Below are 12,051 nucleotides of genomic sequence, written 5' to 3' on the forward strand. Positions count from 1 at the left end.
CCAGTGGGACTAGGTGAGTGTAAGCGTTCGCATGGACTAGAAGGGCCGAGATGGCCTGTTTCCGTGCTGTAATTGTTATATGGTTAGACGGTCACACCTTACAATCCTATGTCATCTCTTTCCAATGATTTAATATTTTTTTATCCAGAGAGCCACACCACCCTCTCTGCCCAGTCACCTATCATTCTGATACACCGTGTATTCTTGGACATTCAACTCCCATCGGCAGCCACCTTTTATCCAAGTTTCAGAGATTGACCAATTTGCCAATTTGCAGCTGAATTTCAAGATCGTCCATTTTAATCCTCATGCTCTGTACATTCAAATAACACTCTCAGCCCAGGATTTGTTGCTTTCTATTTTCACTGCCCCACATCTCTGTTGCCCTGTTGCACACTATCTTCGATTTATTTCTGTTTCCCGTTTCCTCAGCCCCATCACTCTGATTCCCATCCCCACGCCAAATCAGTTTAAACCCTCCCTAACAGCTCTATTAAATGTGCTGGCTAGGATATTGGACCCCTTTGGGTTCAGGTGTAACCCGTCCTTTTTGTACAGGTCATACCTCCCCCAGAGGAGATCCCAATGATCCAGGAATCTAAAGCCCTGCCCCCTACACCAGTCCCTCAGCCACACATTAATATACCTAATCATGCTAGTATTGCTCTCACCAGCACGTGGCACAGGCAGCAATCCCGAGGTTACTACCCTAGATGTCCTGCCTTTCAGCTTCCTACCGAACTCCCTGAATTCTCTCCTCACGCCCTCCTCTCTTTGTCTACCTGTGTCATATATACCAACGTGTACCAAGACTTCTGGCTGGTCACCCGCTCCCTTCAGAATACCTTGCACCCGATCTGAGAGATCCCGTACCCTGCCACCTGGGAGGCAACACACCACACACGTATCTCTATCAGGCGTGCAGAACCTCCTGTCCATTCCCCTCACTATTGAATCCTATGACTACTGCATTCCTCAACTTCCTCTTTCCCTTCTGCACCACAGAACCAGGGTCAGTGCCAGAGACCCGATCGTCGTGGTCGTCCTCTGTCAGGTCATCCCCTCAACCGCATCCAAAGTGAGGTAACAATTACTGAGGGAGATGGCCACTGGGGCACTCTCCACTCACTGGTCTATAATTCCTGGGTTCCCTCTACTCCATTCCCTAACAAGGGGACAAGGTCTTCCAATCCTCTGGTACATCTCCCTTCCTGAGTGGTAATACAAAGGTCATCGCCAGAGGCTCAGCAATCTCCTCCCTCGCTTCCTACTGTATATCTCAGGTTGTGTTGCTCCAGCTTGAGTTGAATTGGGTAAAATTGTGATTCCAGCGCTCACATTGAGAGGAGATCTTACAGAAACATGTAAAGTTATGAAAGGGGTAGATAAGCCAGAGGCAGGAAAGTTGCTTCCACTGGTAGGTGAGGCTTAGTTCGAGAGGACATTGCCTCAAGATTAGGGGATGTGGGACGGAGATGAAGAGGAACTGCTTTTCCCTGAGCGTGGTGAATCTGTGGATTTCTCTGCCTAATGAAGCAGTGAAGGCGACCTCAGTAAATGTGTTTGAGATAAGGTCAGATGGATATTGTCCTTCTCCCATTGATGTATTTTGCATTGTTGTTGATCCAGTTGGAGTTGTATCTGTGTCTGAAGGGAAATTTTCTTTTGTAACTCCGTGTTATCCACAGGAACCGGGGTGCTGAGAACACACCAGCATTTGCTCACTGGAGATCAGTTCTTCAACTCATTGATTGTACAAGGGATTCAAACATCTGACTGTCTGAATTGCCAGATGATTGATCGCAGTGAGATATCATTCTCCTTCTCTCAGTGTGGGAAAGGATTCACTCACAGCCTACCCGCAGACACGCCAGTGAGTTCACAGTGGGGAGAGGCCATTCACCTGCTCTGTGTGAGGGAGGGGATTCTCTCACAGCCTACCCGCAGACACGCCAGTGAGTTCACAGTGGGGAGAGGCCATTCACCTGCTCTGTGTGAGGGAGGGGATTCTCTCACAGCCTACCCGCAGACACGCCAGTGAGTTCACAGTGGGGAGAGGCCATTCACCTGCTCTGTGTGAGGGAGGGGATTCACTCACAGCCTACCCGCAGACACGCCAGTGAGTTCACAGTGAGGAGAGGCCATTCACCTGCTCTGTGTGAGGGAGGGGAACTACTCAGTCAACCAGCCTGAAGATACATCAGCAAGTTCACACCACAGTGAGATGCTCCACCTGTTCTGACAGCGGGAAGCAATTCATTCTGTCATTGATGCTGAAGATATATCCAAAAATTCACCAGTGAGGAGACGTTTCTCAGAGTGCAGGAAGGCACTGACACAATCAACCACACTACAGAGACACCAGCAAATTCACATGGTGCCATGGCCTTTCCCCACCTCTGAATGTCGAAACAGATTCATTTAGTCATCTCAAATGAACGAACGTCACCAGTTCACACTGAGAAGATGCCGCTCACCTGCTCAGACTGTGGGAAGGAGTTCACTTCGTCATCTCAACTGAGGGTACATCGGCGAGTTCACACTGGGGAGAGGCCGTTCACCTGCTCAGACTGTGGGAAGGAGTTCACTTCATCATCTCAATTGAAGGTACATCGGCGAGTTCACACTGGGGAGAGGCTGTTCACCTGCTCAGAATGTGGAGAGGCATTCACTCGGTCATCTCACCTACTGAGACACCAGCTGGTTCACACTGGGGAGAAACCGTTCACCTGCTCAGACTGTGGGAAGCGATTCACTTGGTCATCTCACCTACTGAGACACCAGCTGGTTCACACTGGGGAGAAACCGTTCACCTGCTCAGACTGTGGGAAGCGATTCACTTGGTCATCTCACCTACTGAGACATCAGCTGGTTCACACTGGGGAGAAACCGTTCAGCTGCTCAGAATGTGGGAAGGCATTCACTCGGTCATCTCAACTACAGGAACATCAGCAAACTCACACTGGGGAGAAACCGTTCAGCTGCTCAGAATGTGGGAAGGGATTCACTCGGTCATCTGACCTGAAGGTACATCAGCAAGTTCATTCTGGGGTGAGTCCGTTCACCTGCTCTGAATGTGGGAAAGGTTTCATGCACTCATCCAAACTACGGAGACACTTGCTGGTTCACACTGAGGAGAGGCCATTCACCTGCTCTGAGTGTGGGAAGGGATTCACTCAGTCATCCAAACTACAGACACACTGGCTGGTTCACACTGGGGAGAAACCGTTTGCCTGCTCAGTATGTGAGAAGGGATTCACACGGTCATCTCAACTGAAGGAACATCAGCGAGTTCACACTGGGGAGAAACCGTTCACCTGCTCAGACTGTGGGAAGGAGTTCGCTCGTGCATCTCAGCTGAGCGTCCATCAACGATTTCACACTGGGGAGAAACCATTCAGCTGCTCTGAATGTGGGAAGAGATTCACTCTGTCATCTGCCTTGAAAGTACATCAGCGAGTTCACACTGGGGAGAGGCCATTCACCTGCTCGGACTGTGGGAAGCGATTCATTCGGTCATCTCAACTGAACACACATCAGTGCTTTCACACTGGGGAGAAACCGTTCATTTGCTCAGACTGTGGGAAAAGATTCACTCTGTCATTTCGCCTACTGAGGCACCAGTTAGTTCACACTGGGGAGAAACCGTTCATCTGCTCAGACTGTGGAAAGGAGTTCGCTCGATCATCTGGCTTGAAAATACATCAGCGAGTTCACACTGGGGAGAGGCCGTTCACCTGCTCAGACTGTGGAAAGGAGTTTGCTGGGTCATCGGATTTGAAAATACATCTGCGAGTTCACATTGGGGAGAGGCCGTTCACCTGCTCTGTGTGTGGGAAGGGATTCACTCACTCATCCACCCTACAGAGACACCAGCTGGTTCACACTGGGGAGAGGCCATTCACTTGTTCTGAATGTGGGAAGGGATTCACTCAGTCATCCAACCTTTTGTCACACCAGCGAATCCACACTGGGGAGAGGCCATTCACCTGCCCTGAATGTGGGAAGGGATTCACTCGGTCATCCAAGCTACAGAGACACCAGTTAGTTCATACTGGGGAGAAACCATTCACTTTCTCAGATTGTGGGAAGGGATTCACTTAGTCATCTGACTTGAAGCTACATCAGCGAGTTCACACTGGGGACAGACCGTCAGACTATAAGACTTAAGACCAGAATGAGGCTGTTTACCCCATTGAGTCTGTTCTGTCATTTTATCATGGCTGATCCAAATTTGCTCTCCACTCCAATCTCCTGTCTTGTCCCTGTATCACTTCATGCCCGGATCAATCAAGATTCTATCCACCTCTGCCCTAAATGTACATAAAGAATTGGCCTCCACAGCTGCCTGTGGCACGGAATTCCCCAGATTCACCACTCTCAGTCCGTTCTCTGTCATCTCCGTTCTAAAAGGACACCCCTCTATTCTGAAGCTCTGTTCCCTGGTCGCAGACTCTTCCACCACAGGAAGCATCCTTTCCACATCCACTCTATCAAGCCCTTCCACAGTTTGATAAGTTTCCATGAGGTCAGCCCTAATTCCTCTGCTGATCCAGGCTCAGGCCCATTGAACGCTCTTCATATGACAATCCATTCAATCCTGGAATCTGTTTTCGTGAACATACTCTGAACCTTCTCCAGTTTCGGCACGTCCTTTCCAAGATCAGGGGCCCAGACCTGCCCTCCAAGTGAGGCCTCACCAGTGACGACCAACTTCCCGAATTACATCCTCGCTGATAGATTGTAGATCTCTCGAAATGAATGCTGACGTTGCGTTTGCCTTCCACACCACAGACTCGACCTGCAAATTAACCTTCAGGGAATCCTGAACATGGACTCCCCGTGACCCTTTGCACCTCAGTTGTTCGGTATTTTCTGTCCATTTCGAAGAAGTTAACACTTTCATTTCTTCTACCAAAATGCATGAACATACACTTCCCGGCACTGTATCCCATCTGCTGTTTTTTTTTCCCATTCTCTAAATCTATCTCAGTCCTTCTGCACCCTCTCTACCGAAAACTACCTGCCCCTCCTCATGTCTTCATATCGTCTGCAAACCTTGTAACAAAGCCAGCAATTCTGTCTTCCAAACTATTGGAATATTACAAAAATCACCAGTCCGAACACAGAGCCCTGAGGAACACCACTAGTAACTGGCAGCCAACCAGAGATGGCTCCCTTTATTCCCAGTCTTTGCCTCCTACCATTCAGCTTGTCATGGTCCTGTCCATGACGTCTGCGTTCCAGTTCACGGTCCGGTCCATGGACTCTGGACTCTGGGTCTTCAGGCTGTCCATTGTTTCAGTTGGGCTGAATCACAGGCACCTGATTCTCAAATTGGGGCTGGAATATCAGTGGCCCTGGGTTCGAGTGTAGGTGCGGGTTGGTCTTGTCAGTATCCTGTCCTTGCCACTGTGGGGTAGGTCAGGCCGTCTTTGCCATTGCCCTGCGGTTGATTCTGTCCCTCCCTGTCCTCGCCTCCATTGGGTAAGACAGGTCGGCTTTGCCGTTACCCTTCCCTGGACTGTTCCCTTCCCTTCCCTTACATCCCTTCCCCTTCTTTCAGCAACCCACGCCTGAAGCCTTGCCTGCAACCTCGCCTGTGTCATCGCCTGAATCACCATCAAGTTTAACCGCTAGAGTGAGACTGGAGCCTTGTCATGCCAACAGAAGGAACTGTTTATCGATGAGCTTGGAACTGTCTCTTTGTGTCCCCGTGTTAAGTGTCCGTGTATGAGTCCCGGTCCTACGTCCTGTCCCCAAGCCTGACTCTCTGTAAAGCCCCGGCCCTACGTCCTGTCCCCAAGGAGGGGTCCTGACACTATGTAAAGCCCCGGCCCTACGTCCTGTCCCCAAGGAGGGGTCCTGACACTATGTAAAGCCCCGGCCCTACGTCCTGTCCCCAAGGAGGGGTCCTGACTCTGTGTAAATCCCCGGCCCTACGTCCTGTCCCCAAGGAGGGGTCCTCTATGTAAAGCCCTGGCCCTACGTCCTGTCACCAAGGAGGGGTCCTGACTCTATGTAAAGCCCCGGCCCTACGTCCTGTCCCCAAGGAGGGGTCCTGACTCTATGTAAAGCCCCGGCCCTACGTCCTGTCCCCAAGGAGGGGTCCTGGCTCTATGTAAAGCCCCGGCCCTACGTCCTGTCCCCAAGGAGGGGTCCTGACTCTATGTAAAGCCCCGGCCCTACGTCCTGTCTCCAAGGAGGGGTCCTGGCTCTGTGTTCAGTGTTCCAGTGCTCGAGTCCAATGCTCAGTAGGAAGACTGTTTGCCGCTACTCGAGTGGACTGTCGTTGTTTGTCGTTCCGTGTCCAAGTCCAGTCCAAGTCTCAGGCTTCGAGTCAAGTCCAGTCCGGGTCAAAGTCTCCGAGGAGGTTTCCACTCCATGTTCAAGGCTCCGAGGAGTTTCCCAGTCCTGTTACCTTGCCACGTCCAGTCCTCGTCTGGATCCGGAGTCCGAGCCCAAGTCAAGACCCAGGTTCCGGGGCCCTGTCCAGTCTAGTCTCCAGATTCCAGCTGGTGTCCAGCAAGTGATGATAAAAAGCAGCTCTGCTGAGACACAGGCAGACACACCACGGGACACTGAAAGAGCGTTGTGCACCCATGTGAAGGTGGGGGTTTGTAGGATCGATCAGGGGCTCACAGTGTGTGAAAGGTGCGACCGGTGGGGGCTTGTTTGTGTGTCCACCCTTGCCTGCGTGACAGGTCCACCACTGAAGAACGGTCGTACATGGTCATGGTCGATGACTACAACAGGACAGGAAGCCAACGGACAGTTCGATGGTAACGTGTGTGTGTCTCTCTCCCCCCTCCTCCCTCCACCTGAACTGAACTGAACTCTTCACCATCGTAAAACTAACCATTTACATCTAGACTTTGAAAGAGCTAGGTTTTGATTCCTATTTCCACACTTCTGTACATATCATTGCTAACCTGTTTCACATATTTGCATTTTATAGTACTGTATTGCTTAGTTTACTAATAAACACTATTAGCTACAGTAATACCAGACTCCAAAGTGTTTTTCATTTCCGCTGGTTCGGTAACCCGGTCACGGGGTACGTGACAAACCGATGACTTGGCCTCCGAGCCGGCCATGACAATGAATTTCACAGGATCACTGCCTGCAAATCATTGTGGGCAGGTGTTTTCAGGGAAATGCACGGCAGAAATGTCGCAAATGTTCAGGGAACACTGGCATGGCGTTCTGCACAGGTATGTTCCATTGAGGCAGGGAGCACACGGTGGGGTAGAAGAACCACAGTGTACAAAGGATGTAGAAAATTCAGTTAAGAAGAACAGAAAAGCTTACGGAAGCTCCTATAATCTGAGTACAGATGGATTTCTAGAGAATTACAAGGTTACCTGGAAGGAGTGTAAGTGTGAATTAGAGCCAGAAGGGGCCATGAGAAACCCTTGGTGAGCAGGATTAAGGAAAACACGAAGGCATTCTCCAAGTTTGTGAAGAGCAAGAGGATGAGCAATGTGATCACAGGACCAAAAGGATGCGATACCCGAGTTAGATCAGGTAGCGTTGGAACTGAATGAATAGTTTGCTTCAGTATTCACCAGGGAAGGGGACCTTCACAATTGTGGGGATGACTTACAGCGGATTGAAATGCTTGAGCATATAGACATTAAGAAGGAGGACGTGCTGGAGCACTGGAAAGATATAAATTAGACAAGTCGCTGGGGCCAGGTGAGATATACCCCAAGCTACTGTGGGAAGAGAGGGAGAAAATTGCAGAGCCTCCGGCGATGATCTTTGCATTATCAACCAGGACTTGAGAAGTACCAGAGGACTGCAAGTTAGCAAATTCTGTCTTCAAATTTTTACCAACCAAATATTAATGGTGAAACTCTTGGCAGTGTCGAGGATCTGTGTCCAATAGGAGCTCAAAGCTGCTCCGCAGTTTGAACGTGTTGTTAGAAAGGTGTATAGTGTGCTGGACTTCATCAACAGTGGGATTGAATTCCAGAGCCATGAGGCAATGTTCCAGGTATATGAAACCTTAGTTCCACACCACTTGGAGCACTCTGTCATTTCTGGACACCTCACTGCAGGAAGGATGTGGACACTATAGAGAGAGGGCAGAGCACTGTAACAAAGATCTTGCCTGGATTGGACAGCATGCCTAATGAGAGTAGACTGAGTGAACTTGGCCTTTCCTTCTTGGAGCGACGGCGGACGAGAGGTGACCTGACAGAGGTGTATAAGATTATGAGGGGTTTGATAGTGTGGATAGCCAGAGGCTTTTTCCCAGTGTTGAAATGGCTAACATGAGGGGGCATCATTTTAAAGGGCTTGGAAATAGGTACAAGGGGAGATGTTAGAGTTAAGTTTTTCACACAGAAGGGAGCACGGGACGCATTTCCAGTGAAGGTGGTAGAGGCGGATACAATAGGCTCTGTTAAGAGACTCTCATATAGGTACCGGACACGAAGCTTAAAAATAGAGGGCGATAAGGTAGGGAAATTCTGAATTAGGATACATGGTCGGCACAACATTGTGGGCAGAAGCGCCTGTAATGAGCTGAGGATTACTAGGTTCTATGGTCACTCTCCGCTGCTATCAGATTTTTCTTCTCCAGCCCTTGACCTTTACCACCCGCCTGGCTTCAACTATCACATTCTAGATAATCCCTTTCCCCTCTGATTATACTGCACACCATTTGATTCTGGCATTTCCCCCGTCCTTCTCAGTGCTGAAGAAGGGACTCGTCCCGAACCGCTGGCAGTTTATTCTTTTGCACAGATGCTGCCTGAGCTGCTGAGTTCCTTCAGCGTTTTGAGTGAGTGGCTTTGGATTTCCATCATTCACAGACTCTCTCGTGTTCGCTCCAGGATTCACCGTGACCAGGAGATCATATAGGCAAGCGTAAGGGTCGAAACCTTCCGGAAAATCATGCCTGCTCTCGGTAAACGGAAGGCTCATTGACTTGGCAGCATGTCGGAGCGGCGCTACGGGCGGAGATTTCCCGCGACTGAGGGACAATTACTGTGAGATGCCGACGCACCATGGATCCGCATCCCGGGACAGTCCGGGTCCTTTCCCTCTCTCTCGGCCCCACGATCCGGATGAATGAATGGACTTTATTTCTTACATCCTTCTCATACATGAGGAGTAAAATTCTTTTTGTTACAGTAATAATAATAATAAATGAAATAAAAATAATAGTAATGAACAAATAAACCAATTACAATATGCTTATCTTGAATAGATTTTAAAAACGTGCAAAAACAGAAATACATTATGTTAAAAAAGTGAGGTGGTGTCCAAGGGCACAATGTCCATTGAGGAATCGGACGGCAGAAGGGAAGAAGCTGTTGCTGAATCGCCTAGTGTGTGCCTTCAGGCTCCTGTACCTCCTACCTGACAGTGACAGTAAGAAAAGGACATGCCCTGGGTGCTGGATGTACCCAGAAGAAGCCAGAATAAAAATATGGGGAGGGGAAAGAGGCTAGCTGGAAGGTGGCAGGTGGGTGGGAACGGTCAAGGGTTGGAGAAGAAATAATCTGGTCGGTGAGGAGAGTGCACATGAGGGGAGAGAGGAGGAGGGGTCCCGGCGGATGTAATAGGCAGGTGAGAAGTAAGAGTGTGGAATAGAGGAAGACGGGGGTGGGGGTGGGTTTGGTCTATCAGAAGGCGAGATCAATATTCACGCATCAGGTTGGAGTACTCAGACCGAATATAAGATGTCGCACCTCCACCCTGACGGGGGAATTCATCCCGGCACAAGAGGAGGCCATCGATCAACATGTCAGAACAGGGATGGGAATCAGTATTGAAATGTTTGGCACTGGGAGGTTCTGCTCGGGACGGATGGTGCGAAGCTGCCCCACGAATTGTTCCCCTAATTGATGAGCTGATGCTCAGGAGGGAGGAGCAACACCTGATATTCCTGGTTCCCTCCAACCTGATGAGCTGAACCATAGCACCGGTCTTGTCTGGTGAATCCAGAGACCCAAGGGAAGCTGTCTCTCCATCTGAATGATGGTCTTTTTGACCTCCTGAAGACCTGTACTTGAGTAACAGTCATGTTCCGCTGCCCACTTCCCCAGCTGTTCTCCATCTCACTGTAACCTCAGACAACCCTCACTTCCCCCACACACCAGTTCCGGTGCCATCCAGAATCTCACTAATTGTTCGATCTGCATTCCCTTACAAATCATTCACACCCGTGACCAGCACCAGTTCACTGCAAGGTGACAGAAAGAAGTGAGAGTAGAGCTCAGCTCAAACAAATAATACAAGTGAAACAAAGAGCAGGAGAGTGGTGGTGGAGGGGAACTCGTTGGGTCTGGTGTCCAGAAGGAAACGGAGAGCTCTGTGACTTTCCTGGTAGGAGGGGGAGGTGTAAATGGACGGGGTATCCACAGTGATAGTAAGATGATCGTGGCCAGGGAACTTGAAATCATTGAATAATTTCTCCTGTGTTGCTTGGACTTCCAGCATCTGCAGAGTTTCACCTGTTTGTGACCGGGAAATTCCGTTTGTTGTGGACAGAGCAAAGGTACTTGACAAAGTGGACTCCCGATCTACATTGGGCCTCACTGACGTAGCGGAGGCTGAACCAGCAGCATCAGGTAGAGTAGATCAACCTGACAGACTCGCAGGTGAAGTGTTGCCCCACCTGGAAGGACGTATGGAGCTGAGAGGGAAAGAAAATGGGAAAGTGTAGAACTTCCCTCGCTTGCAAGGATATGGTCCAGGAAGGAGATTACTGGGAAGAGACGAATGGAATCATTGTGGAAAGCAGAAAGTGGAGGAGGAAAGTTAAGATGGGAAGGTAGGAAGTTTAGTGAAGATCACCATGAAAATCGGTAGGTTTATTCAAAAAATCAGCCAGTGTGAATGTGTTTTGTGACCCCTGCCACCTGCCACGGTCGGAGTCTTTCTCGGGTCAGCTTTCACCTGAATGCGCCGGGGTGGACGGTGGAAGGTTTTACAGAGATGGCGAGTGGCGTAGGGGTGAGGCGGGTTTACAGAATGGTGATGGGTGATGGGTCAGAAAGGTTTTCACAGATGGTGAGGGCTGCAAGGATCGGAGGTGCTAACAAAAATGGGGAGTGGTGTGAGGGTTGGAAGGGTTTTCAGAGGGGGTGTTAACAGGAATGGAGAGTGGTGTGGGGGTTGGAAGGGTTTTCACAGGGGATGTTAACAGAAATGGGGAGTGGTGTGGGGGTTGGAAGGGTTTTCAGAGGGGGTGTTAACAGAAATGGGGAGTGGTGTAGGGGTTGAAAGGGCTTTCACAGGGGGTGTTAACAGAAATGGGGAGTGGTGTAGGGGTTGAAAGGGTTTTCACAGAGGGTGTTAACAGAAATGGGGAGTGGTGTAGGGGTTGAAAGGGTTTTCACAGGGGGTGTTAACAGAAATGGGGAGTGGTGTAGGGGTTGAAAGGGTTTTCACAGAGGGTGTTAACAGAAATGGGGAGTGGTGTAGGGGTTGAAAGGGTTTTCACAGAGGGTGTTAACAGAAATGGGGAGTGGTGTAGGGGTTGGAAGGGTTTTCACAGGGGGTGTTAACAGAAATGGGGAGTGGTGTGAGGGTTGGAAGGTTTTTCACAGGGGGTGTTAACAGAAATGGGGAGTGGTGTAGGGGTTGGAAGGGTTTTCACAGGGGGTGTTAACAGAAATGTGAAGTGGTGTAGGGGTTGGGAGGGTTTTCACAGAGGGTGTTAACAGAAATGGGGAGTGGTGTAGGGGTTGGAAGGGTTTTCACAGGGGGTGTTAACAGAAATGGGGAGTGGTGTAGGGGTTGGAAGGGTTTTCACAGGGGGTGTTAACAGAAATGGGGAGTGGTGTAGGGGTTGGAAGGGTTTTCACAGGGGTGTTAACAGAAATGGGGAGTGGTGTAGGGGTTGGAAGGGTTTTCACAGGGGTGTTAACAGAAATGGGGAGTGGTGTAGGGGTTGGAAGGGTTTTCACAGGGGTGTTAACAGAAATGGGGAGTGGTGTGAGGGTTGGAAGGGTTTTCAGAGGGGGTGTTAACAGAAATGGGGAGTGGTGTAGGGGTTGGAAGGGTTTTCACAGGGGGTGTTAACAGAAATCG

At 49.9% G+C, this 12,051-nt stretch overlaps 1 protein-coding gene across 3 annotated transcripts in view; it reads left to right on the forward strand.

The window, feature by feature from the left end:
• LOC132385843 (zinc-binding protein A33-like) overlaps window positions 1-12,051 on the forward strand; it is a 139,093-nt gene that overhangs the window by 6,422 nt on the left and 120,620 nt on the right. Inside the window, exon 2 of one of the 3 annotated variants that reach the window (XM_059958073.1) lies at window positions 8,844-10,586. The gene's annotated coding sequence lies outside the window, so the exon portion shown is untranslated. Of the gene's footprint in view, window positions 1-8,822; window positions 10,587-12,051 lie in introns of all 3 variants that reach the window. The other 2 variants (XM_059958074.1, XM_059958072.1) reach the window with 2 other exon arrangements.

The sequence above is a fragment of the Hypanus sabinus genome, assembly GCF_030144855.1.
Source record: "Hypanus sabinus isolate sHypSab1 chromosome X2 unlocalized genomic scaffold, sHypSab1.hap1 SUPER_X2_unloc_28, whole genome shotgun sequence".
Taxonomy (NCBI): domain Eukaryota; kingdom Metazoa; phylum Chordata; class Chondrichthyes; order Myliobatiformes; family Dasyatidae; genus Hypanus; species Hypanus sabinus.